This window comes from Salmo salar, chromosome ssa04, assembly GCF_905237065.1.
Source record: "Salmo salar chromosome ssa04, Ssal_v3.1, whole genome shotgun sequence".
NCBI classification, from domain to species: domain Eukaryota; kingdom Metazoa; phylum Chordata; class Actinopteri; order Salmoniformes; family Salmonidae; genus Salmo; species Salmo salar.
Genome location: NC_059445.1, coordinates 73,764,554 through 73,786,356, shown reverse-complemented (window position 1 = coordinate 73,786,356; position 21,803 = coordinate 73,764,554).

Sequence of the window (21,803 nt, the reverse complement as noted above, 5' to 3'; positions counted from 1 at the left end):
ACTGGCTTACTGGTGTTCTTCCATGCCGTCCATGGGAGGGGTGCGTCACTTGAGTGGGTTGAGTCACTGACGTGGTCTTCCTGTCTGGGTTGGCGCCCCCCTTGGGTTGTGCCATGGCGGAGATCGTTGTGGGCTATACTCGGCCTTGTCTTGGGACGGTAAGTTGGTGGTTGGAGACATCCCTCTAGTGGTGTGGGGGCTGTGCTTTGGCAAAGTGGGTGGGGTTATATCCTGCCTGTTTGGCCCTGTCCGGGGGTATCATCGGATGGGGCCACAGTGTCTTCTGATCCCTCCTGTCTCAGCCTCCAGTATTTATGCTGCAGTAGTTTATGTGTCGGGGGGCTAGTGTCAGTCTGTTACATCTGGAGTATTTCTCTTGTCTTATCCGGTGTCCTGTGTGAATTTAAATATGCTCTCTCTAATTCTCTCTTTCTGTCTTTCTCTCGGAGGACCTGAGCCCTAGGACCATGCCTCAGGACTACCTGGTATGATGACTCCTTGCTGTCCCCAGTCCACCTGGCCGTGCTGCTGCTCCAGTTTCAACTGTTCTGCCTGCGGCTATGGAACCCTGACCTGTTCACCGGACGTGCTTGTTGCACCCTCGACAACTACTATGATTATTATTATTTGACCATGCTGGTCATTTATGAACATTTTAACATCTTGACCATGTTCTGTTATAATATCCACCCTGCACAGCCAGAAGAGGACTGGCCACCCCTCATAGCCTGGTTCCTCTCTAGGTTTCTTCCTAGGTTTTTGGCCTTTCTAGGGAGTTCTTCCTAGGGAGTTTTTCCTAGCCACCGTGCTTCTTTCACATGCATTGCTTGCTGTTTGGGGTTTTAGGCTGGGTTTCTGTACAGCACTTTGAGATATCAGCTGATGTACGAAGGGATATATAAATACATTTGATTTGATTTGATTTGATTTGACATAGCTCGGCCATCACGGGCTAGCTAATTTGACACCCACCAAGTATGGGGCTCACTAAACTCTGAATTACTATTAGAAAAATTGGATTACCTTTGCTGTTCTTTGTCAGAATGCACTCCCAGGACTTCTACTTCAACAACAAATGTTGTTTTGGTTCCAAATAATCCATAGTTATATCCAAATACCTCAGTTTTGTTCGTGCGTTCAGGTCACTATCCGAAGGGTAACGCGCGAGCGCATTTCGTGACAAAATATTTCAAAATATTCCATTACCGTACTTATAAGCATGTCAAACGCTGTTTTAAAATCAATTTTTATGCTATTTTTCTCGTAAAATAGCGATAATATTCCAACCGGGCAACGTTGTATTCATTCAAAGGCTGAAAGAAAAAAAATGGAGAAGTCTCGTGAACGAGCATCTCAGTCTCACTGTCCCCAGGCTGACCACTTACAAACTCTGCTGTTGTACTTTGCCCAGAGACAGCAGACACCCCATTCCACTTTCTGGCAGCTTTAGAGAGCCAATGGAAGCCTTAGAAAGTGTCACGTTACAGCACAGATGCTGTAATGTCGATGCAACAGAAGGACAACAAATTGTCAGACAGGGCACTTCCTGTATGGAATCTTCTCAGGTTTTGGCCTGCCATATGAGTTCTGTTATACTCACAGACACCATTCAAACAGTTTTAGAAACGTTAGAGTGTTTTCTATACAAATCTACTAATTATATGCATGTTCTAGTTTCTGGGCAGGAGTAGTAACCAGATTAAATCGGGTACGTTTTTTATCCGGCCGTGAAAATACTGCCCCCTATCCCAAAGAAGTTAAGAGAAAGAGAGGTTAGCAATTAATGATTCTAAACAGATGCTTATTACATTACACTCAGAAACATACATGTTTAGCTTCATCCTCAGCTCTCTGTCGTTTTCTTGATGGGCTCCAATCATCGCTCAGAATGACAGTATTATCCGACTCAATGGACGAGATCTCCAACAAGGAACTGGCAAAGGAGGAAGTCATCTGGGAAGATACTGTCACACAAAGTGGTTGATTATTGTAAAGGTTTTGACAAAGACAGATATTCCAAATGAATGTGAGAAAGCAACACAGCCCTATACAAAGTGACTGCTCCAAAAGAGAGGCCGACAGTTAAACCCTCCTCTAACTTTATTACTGTGAAAAACCAACACATACCAGTATCAGTATCATTGTCCAGTGTGATTGTGAAAACACCAGGACTTGGCTGTGTCAGCACCTCCTCAAACATTTCTCCATCAACTTCAGTTCCCGACTCATCATACAGCTTTGCATTAATTTGGCTGGCGACTGGTACGTCAACTTTCAGGAATGCAGAGACAAGTAATTTCCAAATAACCATTAGTGGGGGAATTACAATCAATTGTTCTGTTCGATGTTCTCCAGTCCATTCTATAGATGGTTTCAAAAAATCATTACTATGTGAGTTAGAGTTTAACGGCGATCCATAACAAAACTGTAAAATGTTTGCATTTTATAATTGATTGATCCCCAAGAGGAAATTCTGTTGTTATACCGTCAGTTAAATGGGAAGTTAACCCATTTTTACATGTTTTATGTTCTCTCTTTCAGTGTTTGTAGTTGATTTCCCAAATAGTTTTTTGATATTGTATTTCTGAAAATTGGTTTCACTTTTGCTGAATCATCACTTTCCATTGACTGAATGCATTATGAAAATGTGTATATAAAACACTCCAAACCCACTAATAATAAATATTTTGTTTCCACCGTCCTATAACTCAATATTTGCATATTAAGGTTAAATCTTTCAAACATGGATTAATGGCACATTAGAAATAATATATATAAAGATAAAAGTAAGGCTACCCAAACTTCAAATGGGTGAAGTTCCCCTTTGACATTACATTAGGATGTCTGTGAAACTCACATAACGATATGAAACCATACGGACTCAACAGAAACAGGAAAAGTGGAATTCCCCTTTAACTGAGAAATTAATATTTTGCAACTACAGTGGTAAAAGACAATTCAATTTTAATGGCCAACTTAAAAGCTTATCTTCATTCAAGAAGTCACTCAGCCTCAAGTCAGTGAGTCAACTTCCCTTGATCAGCATTGTTAGATCTGAGGAGAGAGAAAAAAAGAGACATTGATTTAAGTATTCAAACAAGTCAAGTTCTGTTGATGAGTTTTTGAAGATAGGTTACCATGAACATGTAATCCATAACCATAACCGAATGAGACAATATTCAAATACTGATTTGTGACTCACGGTTGGCCAACCTTGTGATTCACAAATTGTCCTCCCACCAACTTCACTGAAACTGACAAATTAGTTCAGTACTGTAAACTAATTCAATTTACAAGAAGGTAATTAAATAGTCTAAACAGCCCATTTCAAATTAAGCAACAATGAGGGTGCATTCGGAAAGTATTCAGACCCCTTGACTTTTTCCACATTTTGTTACGTTACAGTCTTATTCTAAAAAAAAAATCCTCATCAATCTACATACAATAAATGGCAAAGCGAAAACAGGTTTTTAGAATATTTTGTCAATTTAAAACAAAACAAAACAGAAATACCTTATTTACATAAGTATTCAGACCCTTTGCTATGAGAATCGACATTGAGCTCAGGTGCATCCTGTTTCCATTGATCATCCTTGAGATGTTTCCACAACCTGATTGGAGTCCACCTGTGGTAAATTCAATTGATTGGACATGATTTGGAAAGGCACACACCTGTCTATTTAAGGTCCCACAGTTGACAATGCATGTCAGAGCAAAAACCAAGCCATGATGTCAAAGGAACTGTCTGTAGAGCTCCGAGACAGGATTGTGTCGAGGCACAGATCTGGGGAAGGGTACCAAAACATTTCTTCAGCATTAAAGGTCTCCAAGAACACAGAGGCCTCCATCATTCTTAAATGGAAAAAGTTTGGAACCACCAAGACTCTTCCTAGAGCTGGACGCCTGGCCAAACTGAGCAATCGGGGAAGAAGGGCCTTGATCAGGGAGGTGATCAAGAACCCGATGGTCACTCTAATAGAGCTCCAGATTTCCTCTGTGGAGATGGAAAAACCTTCCAGAAGCACAACCATCTCTGCATCACTCCACCAATCAGGCCATTATGGTAGAGTGGCCAGACAGAAGCCACTCCTCGGTAAAAGGCACATGACAGCCCGCGTGGAGTTTGCCAAAAGGCAGCTAATGACTCTCAGACCATGAGAAACAAGATGCTCTGGTCTGATGAAACCAAGATTGAACTCTTTGGCCTGAATGCAAAGCCTCACATCTGGAGGAAACCTAGTACCATCCCTACGGTGAAGCATGGTTGTGGCAGCATCATGCTGTGGGGATGTTTTTCAGCGGCAGGGACTGGGAGACTATTGAGAATCAAGGGAAAGATGAACGGAGTAAAGTACAGAGAGATTCTTGATGAAAACCTGCTCCAGATTGCTCAGGACCTCAGACAGGAGACGAAGGTTCACCTTCCAACAGGACAACGATCCTAAGTACACAGCCAAGACAACGCAGGAGTGGCTTCGGGACAATACTCTGAATGTCCTTGAGTGGCCCAGCCAGAGCCCCGACTTGAACCCGACCTGAAAATAGCTGTGCAGCAACACTCCCCATCCAACCTGGGTGGAGTTATGATGTTTCTTACACTAATTAGAGTAACAAATTACACATAGCATTTAACTACAGTTATCAACACTGACACTAGGGGTCCTTAGACACTGCATGTTGTTCAATCACATTTGACACTGCAAATTTAACACTGGTGATTTTACTATGTATGTGGTGTGTCTGTCTATATCGCTTTTGTTCAGTGGCGAAATCGACCCCCATTTTCTCAAAATTAGCATTTAGATTCATAAATGCCACCGGCCCCAAACTCAGACAATTGGCACTGCTGCTGTCACGTACCGCAGCCCGTCCATTAATAGAATTACCACACAGTTGGATAATGAGGCATCAGAGCCTCCGCTCAGATTAATGGATAAAGACAACTCTGCAGAAAATTAAAACCATTTCTACTCTTCACTTCCTTTTCTTTAGTCCTCTCCTCCTCTCTCCCACCCCTGCTAAGTGAACCATCCCGGGATGTGGATGGGGGGGAAAAAACTCCCTCCTGCTTGCAGTCTTCCAGAATTCTGCCAGCCTTTCCCAACTCCATGACATCACAAGGCAACGATACATCTCAGGGTTCAGGACCCAACTAGATGAGGTGACCACCGAGGTTGTCATTAATCCATAGGGGGATGTTCCCTCTGTTTAAAAAGGCTCCTCTACAGCCTCATTTAGGCATCAATAAAACACATCTCCATCTTTACTTGCTAACTCTGCCACACATGTTGAACACAGGCGTGCTTCAGCAGGCATGTCCACCTGTATCACTTCGCTCCATGACTTCTCGTGACTAGGATCTCTCTTAGCATGACGAGAATGGACATGAGAGCCACCTCTAGAATGACAATGACGAGATTAAACTGATAATCACGTTAAAACACGTCGCTAAGTTGTGAGGTACAGTATATTCGGTGACAAGACACTGGTTAGAGCTAACGCCAAACCACTCTCCCCTTCCATTGGCTCTTCACAACTACCCATCGTAGCTGTCCGCCACAACACTGAAAATAATGGTTACCTCCCAAATGGCACCCTATTCCCTATATATAGTCAAAAGTAGTGCACTATTAAGAGAATAGAGTGCCATTTGGAACGCACACAATGAATAATGGATGATGAACAGTCGAAGACAACAACCTGTCATTTCAATTAATGTTGATGGTTTAATCACTGCAATCTCATCCCACTCTGTCTACGGGAAAAGAAGATGACAGGGATAGGGGAGGGAAGGGAGGAGAGGAGGAGGCAGTGCCTCATAGAAGGGCTGAATGAAAGGCGGGAAGGAGGCGGCAGTGTAGGGCTCTTATCTCTGCATCAGGCTGTGACATGTAGCAGCTGTTTCTGAGTGCGAGCCTTCCCTCCACCGTCTCATTAGAACAGCACCTGACAGAGAAAGAGAGACGCTAGAGAAGGACTGACTGTCACACGCACACGCACACACACACACACACACACACACACACACACACACACACACACACACACACACACACACACACACACACACACACACACACACACCTACAGAGATATGGCGGGCAGTGACGATTAAGATGAGGGAGGACGATTCTTTTTTTTATGAGCATGGCCTTATTTCTATTACAGCATGTTGGATGACTGTCATTCATATTCCTTCACCCAGTTTAATGTAACATCGATAGGTTTAGGCTACTACATGATACTCCAATTTTTCCTATACCCATCATGACAGCCTATGAATTAAAGTTTACAATGTAGGTGCACAGGTCGAGAGAAAAATTTGAGCAATCAAGGTGACAGACACTGGTTAGAGCTAACGCCAAACCACTCTCCCCTTCCATTGGCTCTTCACAACTACCCATCGTAGCTGTCCGCCACAACACACATTCAATACCGCCTTTCACACACTTGCCTGCATCTAGTTGATTTAGGGTGTAATCATTAGTCCAATAGTTGTAAATGAGAGTTTCAATTGGACAAATTCAGGTATGTTTATCCCCGTTTCGTTCCATTTAAAAAACTTTTTCAACAGAATCAGCAGAATGAATACACCCCTTATCACACGCAAACACAGTTCACTTTCATAGCAGCCACATACAAACAGCATGAACATTTTCCTCGTATAATTCCTTCTCGCATCTACGTGCTCTCCTACTCTCACCTTTTCCCTTTGCTTGTGGACTTCGGTGCACAACACATCAGTCTGTGACCAGGCAAAAAAAACTTTCCAAGCCAAACCTTCATATCATAACCGCTAACTGCTACGCACAGCCTACATCGTTGTCACCATATTAGCTAACGTCAACATAGCTACTAGAACTAACATGTTAGTAAACTCGCTACAATAATGCAGTACAGTGTACAGTCAGCAAGCAGTTTAACAGCTACCCCGGTGGCAATAAATTAATACAACCAAAAACTTACCTTGACTTGGAAGAGTTCCAGTGTTGGATAGCCATAGCCAACTAGCTAACATAGCATCCCTCTCTGTTTGAGCTGGGTGTTTGAGTAGGCTAAAGTAGCTCGCTGCATTCGCTAGCTAAGTGAAAGTGGAAAAAAATACAACTAAATATAGCTCTCTATCTCTCTCTCGCTCGCTTCTCCTTCATTTTTAAAGAAATGTATTTGTTCAAAATTGTTCAACAATTTTCTTTATCTTTCTTTGAGTCAACTACTCACATTTTATGCACTGCAGTGCTAGCTAGTTGAAGCTTATACTTTCAGTACTAGATTCAGTCTCTGAACCTTTGATTGGGTGGACAACATGTCAGTTCATGCTGCAAGGGCTCTGTCAGGAAAGAGGACGTACTCCAGAAGTTGTCATAGTTACTGTGTATGTCTATGGAAGGGGGTGAGAACTATGGACCTAGGTTTTGTATTGAAGTCAGTGTACCCAGACGAGGATGGAAACTAACTGTTCTCCAGCTACACCATTGTGCTACCCTACAGAGTGCTGTTGAGGCTACTGTAGACCTTTATTATGTTTTAACTAATTATTTGGTGACGTGAATATATATTTAGTATAGTTTTATCTAAAAAGGATAACTTTGTCAATGTTTCACCATTTTTTTTAAATGAAATTCAGCACACTGAGGACAATGATTCTCCCCTTACTCCTCTGAGGAGCCTCCACTGCTCCAAAGGTGTTCTACATGTCTGGAGTCATAGCATAGGCCTCTCACTCACAGACATAATGCAGTGTACAGTACAGTACACACTCATACTGGCATGCTCACAGACACAGAGACACAGTAGCCTATATAGTAGCTTCTCTCTCTCTGCAGTCCCAGCAGGGTTTGGCAGTAGCTAAGCCTGGTGTCTGTACCACAGCGCAGTCACTCTTTGCCTCCTGTCCTCTCCTCTGTCTCCACACAGCATGGAGGACCAGGCTGACTAACAGGCTCCACAGGGCTGTGTAGCGCTGTGCTGTCAGGGTCCCCTGAACAGATGGAGGGCCACCTCTATGACAACACCTGGCAGAGCAGAGCACGTTGTCATGCCTGAGCTGTGGCAGACAGCAGCAGCTTCACATGCTCCACACCATAATTAAGTCTGAGGGATGGACAGAGCCGAGGAGTGGGGGGTGAGGAGAGTTAGTGGTAGATAGTGAGAGCTGTTGTTTTTTCAAAGAAGGTGTTCAAAAAGAAGCTACTTGGTGATACCTAACTTACTGTGTTTTATGGTAGTTTTGAGGATGGTTTGCATGGTTTGAAAGTGATCTGGAAGCCGAAGGGACTGGGTGAATGGTGGAGGTGTCTGGATATTGGATAACATTGATAGCTAATGCAGTTAGTATCGGGGTTAATATTCAGTGTGTTTTGGTCACCTTTTATAGCATCTTGAACATCTGATTCTTAGTTATTCATGTTGTGTTCATTTAGATTTAAAGCTAAACCTCTGCTTGTGTTAATTTGCGAAATGTACATATTCCTACTCAAGGTATAACAGAGTCAACTAGCTAGGTACTTTACTGCTTCAGTTCACCATGGTTTTGTCCCAAATGGAACCCTATTCCCTTTATAGCGCACTACTTTTGGCCATGGCCAATATGGCTCTGGTCAAAAGAGTACACAATATAGGGAATAGGATGCCATTTGGGACGCAACCCATAACATCCTAGAGCTGTGCCTTGCCAGCCCAGTGCAATACATGGAGGCTCTACAGTAATGAGCAGTAATGCCCTAACACCTTGATTAATCCTCTGTCTTAAACCATTAACAGAACGCCATTTAAGTGGCTTTAATTTACCTTTCCTGATGAACCTAATGTCTCACTTCATTCTCTATCCCCCCTGGTTACCTCCTCTTCACAGAGCTCTGGCTGCATCCTGTCCTCCACTGTGTTGTCTATTTTCTCGTTAGCATCTGTTGAGCACCTGTCTAAGGTAATGCCTGTCCCCACACACCACAAGAGCAGCCAGTCACTGAAGGAGGGAAAAGTAAAGCCCTCTGAAAACAGGGAAGAGAATCCAATCCACCCTCCTCCACCCCTATCGATTCCATCAGCACTTACTTAATAACATATTTTATTGGCAACTTTGGCAGACAATAGTGCTATTGAGGACAACCACAAAGGGGCTTTGCGAGGCGAGCGTTTATCGTTTGATGGAATGTGGACTGGACATGGAGGCTGTGTGAGTGGATTAATGGAAGCCATGACAACGTGCTCTGCTCTGAAATTTCTGACACCTTCCAACAAACGGCCAGTAACAACAGACCAATCAGGTGGAATCTGTGAGAAGTGGGTCTCCATGGTCTGGCGTTTAATTTCTACAGTCAGGGGCTTTGTCCTATTCATGTTGCCCTATGGGCCCTGGCCAAAAGTAATGCACTACATAAGGAATAGGCTGCAATTGGATCGCTCCCTAAGTGATGAAACCCACCAGGCTCTCATAATGGCCTTTTAGGAGCTGAGCTGCATGTGAAGAGACAAGGGAGGGGAGGGCTTTTCATACAGAAATCATTACACAGTTCTGCCTTAGCATCAACAGGTAGATGCAGGAGATACAGGAGAAGAGACTCCTGTATCAAAGCCTTCTTCACCATAATAAAAGCAGCATCTGTATCAATATGTATAGATCAACCATCTACGTATAAAGCAGCTTTACAATTAAAAACATTGTAAACAATTAAAAACCTTAAAAGCTAGGCTAGATGAATGTCTTTGGTTTACCTTTGGTGTAATCACCGCAGCTAGAGGAGAGGAAGCAGAAAACCAATATCAGAGATTGGATGGTGGGATGGAGGGGGGTTTGCTTTTAACACAGCAGTGGTTCTTATTGAAGAAAAAATAAAGAAAAGTTACACTGAAATCAAAATTGTGTTCAGAAACTATTTGTCCTGTAAAGTTCATGTCAAAATCTTCAATTGTTGTTTTTTCTCAGTGTTAGTCCTTTGAGTGTACACAATCAACACATTCATCTCTCTCTCTCTCTCTCTCTCTCTCTCTCTCTCTCTCTCTCTCTCTCTCTCTCTCTCTCTCTCTCTCTCTCTCTCTCTCTCTCTCTCTCTCTCTCTCTCTCTCTCTCTCTCTCTCTCTCTCTCTCTCTCTCTCTCTCTCTCTCTCTCTCTCTCTCTCTCTCTCTGAAAAGCAATTTCCTCGATCCCTGGAGCTCTATTGTACAACATGAATGAACTCATTATTTAAAGCAATGCAAAAGGCCTGTGGTGGGTTCCATGCAGCCTGCTCAGAGCAAACGGTGCCCCCTGGTGCTCTCTCCTCCAGCCACTGACAGCACCACCACCGCTACATAATCATATCAATGGGCCCCACTGTTCCAGGGCTGTCTAGACTGACCAGGGCGTCCCCCCTGACTGCATCTGCTCTCACTCTACAATGCAGAGTGGAGTCCTCCTCTCAGGCATACAGTACACTCTTGCATCAGTCTAACAGTCGCTGCAGTCGCTGCTTGTAGTCGCTAATTTTATTTGTCACATGCGCCGAATACAACAGATGTAGACATTACCCGTGAAATGCTTACTTAACCAACCCTTAACCAACAATGCAGTTTTATGAAAAATAAGAGTTAAGAAAAATATTTACTAAATATACTAAAATAAAAAATAAAATAGCAACAATAAAATAACAATAACGAGGCTATGTACAGGGGGTACAGGTTAGTGGAGGTAATTGAGGTAATATATAAATGTAGGTGGGGTAGAGTGGCTATGCATAGATAATAGATAATAAACAGTGAGTAACAGCAGCGTAAAAAAAAAACGGGGTCAATGCAAATAGTCCGGGTAGCCATTTGATTAGCTGTTCAGCAGTCTTATGGCTTGGGGGCAGAAGCTGTTAAGGAGCCTTTTGGACCTAGACTTGGCGCTCCGGTACCGCTTGCCATGCAATAACAGAGAGAACAGTCCATGACTTGGGTGGCTGGAGTCTTTGTCAATTTTTAGGGCCTTCCTTTGACACCGCCTGGTATATTCACAAGCTGTACAGCTTTTTGAGGATCTACCTCTGTCCACCTACAATACACACATGGTTCAAAAAATGTTAACAAGAGCTGAATCTTAGCTTTTCTGACCAGCTGGGTGTCACAGTACATTTAATAACCTTTATCTCTTCTAGCGAGAAATAATGTCAGCAAGCCACAAGAGTTCACTTAACACATGGCAAACAAGCCGATTCCCTTTTTAAAGAGCTCCCAAAATGCAATTCAGTCCGAAACATTGAGGACAAAAAAATCCCCTGCCTAGCTGTCTGCATATGTATATATAATGATTCCATAGCTGTCAGTGGCCATAAACTGTAACATATTAATATAAGTAATAATTTGGGACCATTGCGTTGACCCGTCATGAGTTAAATTCTTGCTTACTCAGGTGTTGGTATTCGCTGTCACAATGAAAGCTGATGGAGAGGTCATCTGTGTGACAGTGGAACACAGCAGAAATGCTGTTACATGAGAGAATGCCCTGCGGTTAGTAAGGAGGAAGGTGTGGGTGTGGAGGAAAGGACGGTATGGGTGTGGAGCATGTGGATGTGGAGGAGAGGAGGGTGTGGAGGAAAGGAGGGTGTGGAGGAGAGGAGGGTGTGGAGGAGAGGAGAGGGTGTGGGTGTGGAGGAAAGGAAGGTATGGGTGTGGAGGGTGTGGATGTGGAAGAGAGGAGGGTGTGGAGGAGAGGAGGGTGTGGGTGTGGAGGAAAGGAAGGTATGGGTGTGGAGGGTGTGGATGTGGAGGAGAGGAGGGTGTGGGTGTGGAGGAGAGGAGGGTGTGGGTGTGGGGGAGAGGAGGGTGTGGGTGTGGAGGAGAGGAGGGTGTGGGTGTGGAGGAGAGGAGGGTGTGGGTGTGGGGGAGAGGAGAGTGTGGGTGTGGAGGAGAGGAGGGTGTGGGTGTGGAGGAGAGAAGAGGAGGGTGTGGAGGAGAGGAGGGTGTGGGTGTGGAGGAGAGGAGGGTGTGGGTGTGGGGGAGATGAGGGTGTGGGTGTGGGGGAGAGGAGGGTGTGGGTGTGGAGGAGAGGAGGGTGTGGGTGTGGAGGAGAGGAGGGTGTGGGGGGAGAGAAGGGTGAGGGTGTGGAGGAGAGGAGAGGAGGGTGTGGGGGGAGAGGAGGATGTGGGTGTGGAGGAGAGGAGGGTGTGGGTGTGGAGGAGAGGTGGGTGTGGAGGAGAGGAGGGTGTGGGTGTGGAGGAGAGGAGGGTGTGGGTGTGGAGGAGGTTGTGGGTGTGGGGGAGAGGAGCGTGTGGGTGTGGAGGAGAGGAGGTTGTGGGTGAGAGGAGGGTGTGGGTGTGGAGGAGAGGAGGGTGTGGGTGTGGAGGAGAGGAGGGTGTGGGTGTGGAGGAGAGGAGGGTGTGGAGGAGAGGAGGGTGTGGGTGTGGAGGAGAGGAGGGTGTGGAGGAGAGGAGGGTGTGGGTGTGGAGGAGAGGAGGATGTGGGTGTGGAGGAGAGGAGGGTGTGGAGGAGAGGAGGGTGTGGGTGTGGAGGAGAGGAGGGTGTGGGTGTGGAGGAGAGGAGGGTGTGGGGAAGAGGAGGGTGTAGGTGTGGAGGAGAGGAGAGGAGGGTGTGGGGGAGAGGAGGGTGTGGGTGTGGAGGAGAGGAGGGTGTGGGTGTGGAGGAGAGGTGGGTGTGGAGGAGAGGAGGGTGTGGGTGTGGAGGAGAGGAGGATGTGGGTGTGGAGGTGAGGAGGGTGTGGGTGTGGAGGAGAGGAGGGTGTGGAGGAGAGGAGGGTGTGGAGGAGAGGAGGTTGCGGGTGAGAGGAGGATGTGGGTGTGGAGGAGAGGAGGGTGTGGGTGTGGAGGAGTGGAGGGTGTGGTTGAGAGGAGGATGTGGGTGTGGAGGAGAGGAGGGTGTGGGTGTGGAGGAGAGGAGGGTGTGGAGGAGAGGAGAGGGTGTGGGTGTGGAGGAAAGGAAGGTGTGGAGGAGAGGAGGGTGTGGAGGAGAGGAGGGTGTGGAGGAGAGGAGAGGGTGTGGGTGTGGAGGAAAGGAAGGTATGGGTGTGGAGGGTGTGGATGTGGAAGAGAGGAGGGTGTGGAGGAGAGGAGGATGTGGGTGTGGAGGAAAGGAAGGTATGGGTGTGGAGGGTGTGGATGTGGAGGAGAGGAGGGTGTGGGTGTGGAGGAGAGGAGGGTGTGGGTGTGGAGGAGAGGAGGGTGTGGGTGTGGAGGAGAGGAGGGTGTGGGTGTGGAGGAGAGGAGGGTGTGGGTGTGGAGTAGAGGAAGGTGTGGGTGTGGAGGAGAGGAGGGTGTGGGTGTGGGGGAGAGGAGAGTGTGGGTGTGGAGGAGAGGAGGGTGTGGGTGTGGAGGAGAGGAGGGTGTGGGTGTGGAGGAGAGGAGGGTGTGGGTGTGGAGGAGAGGAGGGTGTGGGTGTGGGGGAGATGAGGGTGTGGGGGAGAGGAGGGTGTGGGTGTGGAGGAGAGGAGGGTGTGGGTGTGGAGGAGAGGAGGGTGTGGGGGGAGGGAAGGGTGTGGGTGTGGAGGAGAGGAGAGTGTGGGGGAGAGGAGGGTGTGGGTGTGGAGGAGAGGTGGGTGTGGAGGAGAGGAGGGTGTGGGTGTGGAGGAGAGGAGGGTGTGGGTGTGGAGGAGGTTGTGGGTGTGGGGGGAGAGGAGGGTGTGGGTGAGAGGAGGGTGTGGGTGTGGAGGAGAGGAGGGTGTGGGTGTGGAGGAGAGGAGGATGTGGGTGTGGAGGAGAGGAGGGTGTGGAGGAGAGGAGGGTGTGGGTGTGGAGGAGAGGAGGGTGTGGAGGAGAGGAGGGTGTGGGTGTGGAGGAGAGGAGGATGTGGGTGTGGAGGAGAGGAGGGTGTGGAGGAGAGGAGGGTGTGGGTGTGGAGGAGAGGAGGGTGTGGGGAAGAGGAGGGTGTAGGTGTGGAGGAGAGGAGAGGAGGGTGTGGGGGGAGAGGAGGGTGTGGGTGTGGAGGAGAGGAGGGTGTGGGTGTGGAGGAGAGGTGGGTGTGGAGGAGAGGAGGGTGTGGGTGTGGAGGAGAGGAGGGTGTGGGCGTGGAGGAGAGGAGGGTGTGGGTGTGGAGGAGAGGAGGGTGTGGGTGTGGAGGAGGTTGTGGGTGAGAGGAGGATGTGGGTGTGGAGGAGAGGAGGGTGTGGGTGTGGAGGAGAGGAGGGTGTGGGTGTGGAGGAGAGGAGGGTGTGGAGGAGAGGAGGGTGTGGAGGAGAGGAGGTTGCGGGTGAGAGGAGGATGTGGGTGTGGAGGAGAGGAGGGTGTGGGTGTGGAGGAGAGGAGGGTGTGGGTGAGAGGAGGATGTGGGTGTGGAGGAGAGGAGGGTGTGGGTGTGGAGGAGAGGAGGGTGTGGAGGAGAGGAGGGTGTGGAGGAGAGGAGGTTGTGGGTGAGAGGAGGATGTGGGTGAGAGGAGGATGTGGGTGTGGAGGAGAGGAGGGTGTGGGTGTGGAGGAGAGGAGGGTGTGGAGGAGAGGAGGGTGTGGAGGAGAGGAGGGTGTGTAGGAGAGGAGGGTGTGGAGGAGAGGAGGGTGTGGAGGAGAGGAGGGTGTGTATGGGGCCTCCTTTGCTGAATATGCACCAGCTCAATAGAGGGAACATTACAGAGTCTGACATTTAAATTTACTTCATTCTTATGTCTGCTGCAGCGTGTGACCTTTGCACACCTCCATCCATATATCGTTCCTAGGCAACGTCGGCATGACGACGGTCCTCCATCCCACATGCTCAGATGGATTCCCTCTTTTTTTATAGGAGCTGTATCAACCAGAAGGAAGTCCATAGAGGGAATGACTGGAATCCTAATGATGTTCCTTCAGAATGCTGAGATTGCCCAGTATTCTAGTCAGTGGTCATGCCTGAGACTGTTCAGGTGTTTTATTACCTGGGGGACAGATGGTGACGCATGTCTATGTTGTTGTGACCACAGAAATCATATTCAATTACTAATTTGTTTTCTAATTCCTAAAGTTTGTGACTGACAAGGGAAAAGCAGTGTGTTTGGAAAGAAGTCATAGGCCATGGCTCCCCAATAAATTCAACCTGCCTTGTCACAAGGTGATCTGATACATTTAAAATGGAGGGTCAAGATGTTGAGGAACAACTGTAGAGGGTGTCAGTGAACCGTTTTTTACAAGAACACAATGGGAGAAAGAATGAATCTCACTCCAAAGCTTAAATCAAATTCATATTCACAAGGTCCAATTAATGCATAGACATACCTAGAAAGAAACTGCACCTCATCAGAGACTGAAAGGAATATCAAAAGTAGCAAATAAAACCATGAGAAGAAGTTAGTCCGAGATTGGGACGGAGCTAGGAAGACAGATACAACGTGAAAGACAGAGATATATGGATCCTGCAGGACTCTCTGAAGACAGACACTGGTAGAGAGATTAGCAAGGATTTTGAATAGCCGAGTCGACAGACAGCATAGACTGACTGATAACTAGGAGAGAGAAAGGAGCTAATACACTGTCCTGAGAGGACTGAAGGAGAGAAGTAAATCAGGGAGTTAAGGCAGCTAACATAGTAGGTCTGACAGAACCAAGCGGACAGACGATGTATGGCTTAGCATGGTACAGTAGCTGGAGGCGGGCAGAAACACACACACACAATTAATGTTTAAGCAATCCGCTGAGAGCAGAACCGGAGGCATCCGGACCAACGCGCTTATTAACAGTACGGAGAGGAGATGCTCATATGTAAGAGCTTCTGAAGAAGACAGGACATGCGACAGGTTTTCAACACATGATGGGTTATAATCTAACCATTTGATCATCTTAAATTTAACTAACTAATGACACAGCCTCTGAGCTAACAGTTTGTTAGAGGAGGAGGAGGATGATGAGGAGGGGTTTAGAGGAAGGGAGGTGCTTTGATGGTGAGTGAGTAATGAAGGGGAGGATGACAACAGAATGAGAGAAGTGAGGGAGGCCCCAGGGGAACGGGCCCCTCAGAGAAGAAGGCATGCAGTCTTCAAGGGGAGGATGACAACATAATGAGAGAAGCGAGGGAGGCCCCAGGGAAACGGGCCCCTCAGAGAAGAAGGCATGCAGTTTTCAAGGGGAGGATGACAACATAATGAGAGAAGCGAGGGAGGCCCCAGGGAAACGGGCCCCTCAGAGAAGAAGGCATGCAGTCTTCATAACAGCAAAGAAGACATGTGTGGCGTTTATCAACAAGAGGAAATCCATGAGTCAACACTGTACCCTATAGGCTTTCCCCATTCCCAGACAAAAACTCAGGACAGTAAAGCGATAGTTAATATTAAAATAACACACCCAAATCAAACGAGGCAAATAGGACTAGACATTCTAGACAGAGTGGATTATGCCGCCCGGGTGACTTTTAGTTTAGGACAGGGACAGGAAATTAAAAGTCTAAGTGAAGTAATTAGAGAAGGTAGAGGAAGGAGGTGAGAGATATTCATCTTACTGCATACCCTTGAGCAATGAAAAGGTAATTGTCACATTTTGTGTTAGGGATACTTGCTAAGTTAATTTTCCATAAATTAAGGTAAATACCACTTCCTGAAGAACATCAACCAATAGTAGGTCTTAAAAAGTCTCACACAATATGAAAATCCACTATGGGCTCCCAAGTGGTGCAGCGGTCTAAGGCACTGCATCTCAGCGCTAGAGGCATCACTACAGACCCTGGTTTGATTCCAGGCTGTATCACAATCGGCTGTGATTGGGAGTCCCATCGGGCAATTGGCCCAGCGTCGTCTGGGTTAGGGTTTGGCCAGGGTAGGCCGCCATTATAAATAAGAATTTGTTCTTAACTAACTTGCCTCATTAAATAAAAATAATTTGAATCAAAAATAAGAATCCATTAGGAGACATGGCTCTGTGAATTGAAACAACATTTTGACGAAATGAAGAAAATACGGCGGAAATATACTGGTAAAGGAGAAAGAAATGAAGTATGACACCTGCGTTCACACGTTGGTCCACAAATATCCTTGTAGTGTCAAATAATGTTTAACCATCTACATTTGATAAACCTGACTATCTGATTTCATTTGATACCATGTGCAATCAAGTATTATGCGTTTAGCTGTCTAAGATCAAGAAATGGTCATGAGAAGTAAATGCAAAATGGAAGTGTATTTAATTACTTTGTAAAATGAATTATAACATTATTCAAGGCATAAAGCTTAAGTTGCATAGCATTCACAATCTAGGCATACAAATCTTACAGTTACAAGCCAAAGCATGAAAAAAAAGAGATGCCTAATATGAAATGAGAATTGATCACACAACCGTTCTCCATGGTGATCACACAACCGTTCTCCATGGTGATCACACAACCGTTCTGCATGGTGATCATACAACCGTTCTCCATAGTGATCATACAACCGTTCTCCATGGTGATCATACAACCGTTCTCCATGGTGATCACACAACCGTTCTCCATAGTGATCATACAACCGTTCTCCATGGTGATCATACAACCGTTCTCCATGGTGATCACACAACCGTTCTCCATGGTGATCATACAACCGTTCTCCATAGTTATCATACAACCGCTCTCCATGGTGATCATACAACCGTTTTCCATAGTGATCATACAACCGTTTTCCATGGTGATCACACAACCGTTCTCCATGGTGATCACACAACCGTTCTCCATAGTGATCATACAACCGTTCTCCATAGTGATCATACAACCGTTTTCCATGGTGATCATACAACCGTTCGCCATAGTGATCATACAACCATTCGCCATGGTGATCCTACAACCGTTCTCCATGGTGATCATACAACCGTTCTCCATGGTGATCATACAACCGTTCTCCATGGTGATCATACAACCGTTCTCCATGGTGATCATACAACCGTTCTCCATAGTGATCATACAACCGTTCTCCATGGTGATCATACAACCGTTCGCCATAGTGATCCTACAACCGTTCTCCATGGTGATCATACAACCGTTCTCCATGGTGATCATACAACCGCTCTCCATGGTGATCATACAACCGTTCTCCATAGTGATCATACAACCGTTCTCCATGGTGATCATACAACCGTTCTCCATGGTGATCATACAACCGTTCTCCATAGTGATCATACAACCGTTCTCCATGGTGATCATACAACCGTTCTCCATGGTGATCATACAACCGTTTTCCATAGTGATCATACAACCGTTCTCCATGGACAGGATAAGAGACCGAACAAAGGCACTTCATTCCATTTATAACACAAGGTGTGACACTTTCAAACCTAAACCTACCACCATTGACCCATCAAACGATACCAAGCTCCAGTAACCTGATCAGCCAGGCCCAATCTCCACAGGATGTCACAGCAGCTAATGGTCTAAAGGAGACCTAATGCAAATAAGACAATAAAGCTTATTTTAATAGAGTAGTTTAGAGTTCACCCTGTACTGACAAGTTACCACAGAGACCATACATCCATATAGATAGCATTAGAGTTCTCCTCAGGGGACAAGTTTCTGATAGATACCAAACATTGATGCAATAGCGTTATTCTAACACATATTTCTGTAGTCAATTATCTGGTTACTGTTGGAGAGAGAGATACATATATATATATATTTGGCACCGTGGGGGGGGGGTGCGTACTGGCCCTTAAATCATTGTTCTTTGTGTTTTCCTCATGTTCCTGGGCCATTTGCCATGACAAAGAGCACATAAGTTGGGTACATAACTTTGAGGCAAGGCCTGCATCCAGAAACACAGCACCTATGAAAATATAATATATCCTAACTATTGCCTACAACAGCAACCTTTCTCCGACAGGCCCTGACACAGAGCTAGCTTGTCAATGAGGCACACCTTGACCTCCCTGTGAAGATAAAGCAACAGCCAGAACATATACATCTGATATGTGTGCTTTGATAAGCATTGGCTGTATTCCAGTTGTTTTATCTATCTGCGGAGGGAGGCTTGCCCCCCGGTTTCCAGTCCATATATTGACCTATCAGCATGGGAAGCCCCCCCTCCCCTCCCACCCTCCCCCCCTCCGTAGGTGAAACACCCACCTACCGACTGCAGGCCAAAATAACAAAACCAAAATGCCTAATATCAGCCTTAATCAACCATCCTGCATGACCTTGACATCCCATGTTATCAATATCACTGCAGATTTGGGTTTACATATTGTCAACGCTTTGCCAATTTGTTTTTTTATTTACCCACTATCATGTGCTTTTGTGAAGCAATGGAATCTTTGGTTTCACTTCAAATGACAGCGTTGGGGGTTCATGAATTCAACCATGTAAATAATTAAGTACGTTCTACTTACTTACATGGTTATTAATTAGCCTACTCTGTGCTTGCCAGGTTTTAGGATGATAGGCATATCCATTCAAGCTAAAACAGTTACCAAGTTCTTTTCTTTTACTCAAGCTGGAAGCTCCCCAGAAGTGCCCTTCTGAATGTTCTCAAGCGTAGTTGCTGTTTACCGTCTGCTCATCACTGAGTTGTGTCTCTACTGCCATCCAGTGGTGATGTGACCAACTGCAGCCTTATGTCTCTCTATAGAACAGGCCCTTCACGTCCTTCAAGACCTACCCACAGGACCCAACTCATTTCAAGCTCTCTCAGTAATGTCATCATTCAGTTAGTAAAAAATGTTTGAATGTGTTTTATCATCACATACATTTCACTGCACCTATCCAGTGTGTTGTTTTACAGGATCAGCCATAGTAGTAAGGGACCCCTGGAACAAATTAGGGTTACTATAGGTGCCTTGCTCATGGGCACAGACAGGTTTTTCACCTTGTTGGCTCAGGTACTCAACCAGCAACCTTTCGGTTACTAACCCAATGCTCTAACACAGGGGTGTCAAACTCATTCCACGCTGGGCCATGGCTGCAGGTTGTTGTATTTTTCCTTCATTTAAAACATAGACAACAAGGTGAGGGGAGTTCCTTACTAATCAGTGACCTTAATTCATCAATCAAGTACAAGGGAGGAGCAAAAACCTGCAGAGAGTAGGCCTTCCATGGAATGAGTTTGACAAACGTGCTCTAACCAATAGGCTAAGTGCAGCCCCATGCAGAACCATGAAAGGTCACAATGCCATTGACCTGGGGTGGGCAACTCCAGTCCTTGAGGGCCTGATTGGTGTCACACATCCCTACCAAACACAGCTGATTAATCAAATTGCATTCTAAACTGAAGATCATGATTAGGTGATTATTGGAGTCAGGTGTGTTAGCTGGCACAAAACTGTAACACCAATCAGGCCACTGAGGACTGGAATTGCCCACCCCTGCCATTGACACTGTTTAGGATTACTCACTAGGGAGCTGGCATAAATCAACAAAGATATGACTGGTATAACTCAGAGCAAAGTACACAGTGAGGGAAAAAAGTATTTGATCCCCTGCTGATTTTGTACATTTGCCCACTGACAAAGAAATGATCAGTCTATAATTTTAATGGTAGGTTTATTTGAACAGTGAGAGACAATAACAAAAAAATCCAGAAAAACACATGTCAAAAATTTTATAAAATGATTTGCATTTTAATGAGGGAAATAAGTATTTGACCCCTCTGCAAAACATGACTTAGTACTTGGTGGCAAAACCCTTGTTGGCAATCAGAGGTCAGACATTTCTTGTAGTTGGCCACAAGGTTTGCACACATCTCAGGAGGGATTTTGTCCCACTCCTCTTTGCAGATCTTCTCCAAGTCATTAAGGTTTCGAGGCTGACGTTTGGCAACTCGAACCTTCAGCTCCCTCCACAGATTTTCTATGGGATTAGGGTCTGGAGACTGGCTAGGCCACTCCAGGACCTTAATGTGCTTCTTCTTGAGCCACTCCTTTGTTGCCTTGGCCGTGTGTTTTGGGTCATTGTCATGCTGGAATACCCATCCACGACCCATTTTCAATGCCCTGGCTGAGAGAAGGAGGTTCTCACCCAAGATTTGATGGTACATGGCCCCGTCCATCGTCCCTTTGATGCGGTGAAGTTGTCCTGTCCCCTTAGCAGAAAAACACCCCCAAAGCATAATGTTTCCACCTCCATGTTTGATGGTGGGGATGGTGTTCTTGGGGTCATAGTCAGCATTCCTCCTCCTCCAAACACGGCCAGTTGAGTTGATGCCAAAGAGCTCCATTTTGGTCTCATCTGACCACAACACTTTCACCCAGTTGTCCTCTGAATCATTGATGTTCATTGGCAAACTTCAGACGGGCATGTATATGTGCTTTCTTGAGCAGGGGGACCTTGCGGGCGCTGCAGAATTTCAGTCCTTCACGGCGTAGTGTGTTACCAATTGTTTTCTTGGTGACTATGGTCCCAGCTGCCTTGAGAGCATTGACAAGGTCCTCCCGTGTAGTTCTGGGCTGATTCTTCACCATTCTCATGATCATTGCAACTCCACGAGGTGAGATCTTGCATGGAGCCCCAGGCCGAGGGAGATTGACAGTTCTTTTGTGTTTCTTCCATTTGCGAATAATCGCACCAACTGTTATCACCTTCTCACCAAGCTGCTTGGCGATGGTCTTGTAGGTCTACAATCTTGTCCCTGACATCCTTGGAGAGCTCTTTGGTCTTGGCCATGGTGGAGAGTTTGGAATCTGATTAATTGCATCTGTGGACATATGTCTTTTATACAGGTAACAAGCTGAGATTAGGAGCACTCCCTTTAAGAGTGTGCTCCTAATCTCAGCTCGTTACCTGTATAAAAGACAGCTGGGAGACAGAAATCTTTCTGATTGAGAGGGGGTCAAATACTTATTTCCCTCATTAAAATGCAAATCAATGTATAATTTTTTTTACATGTTTTTCAGGATTTTTTGTTGTTATTCTGTCTCACTGTTCAAATAAACCTACCATTCAAATTATGGACTGATCATTTCTTTGTCAGTGGGCAAACGTACAAAAT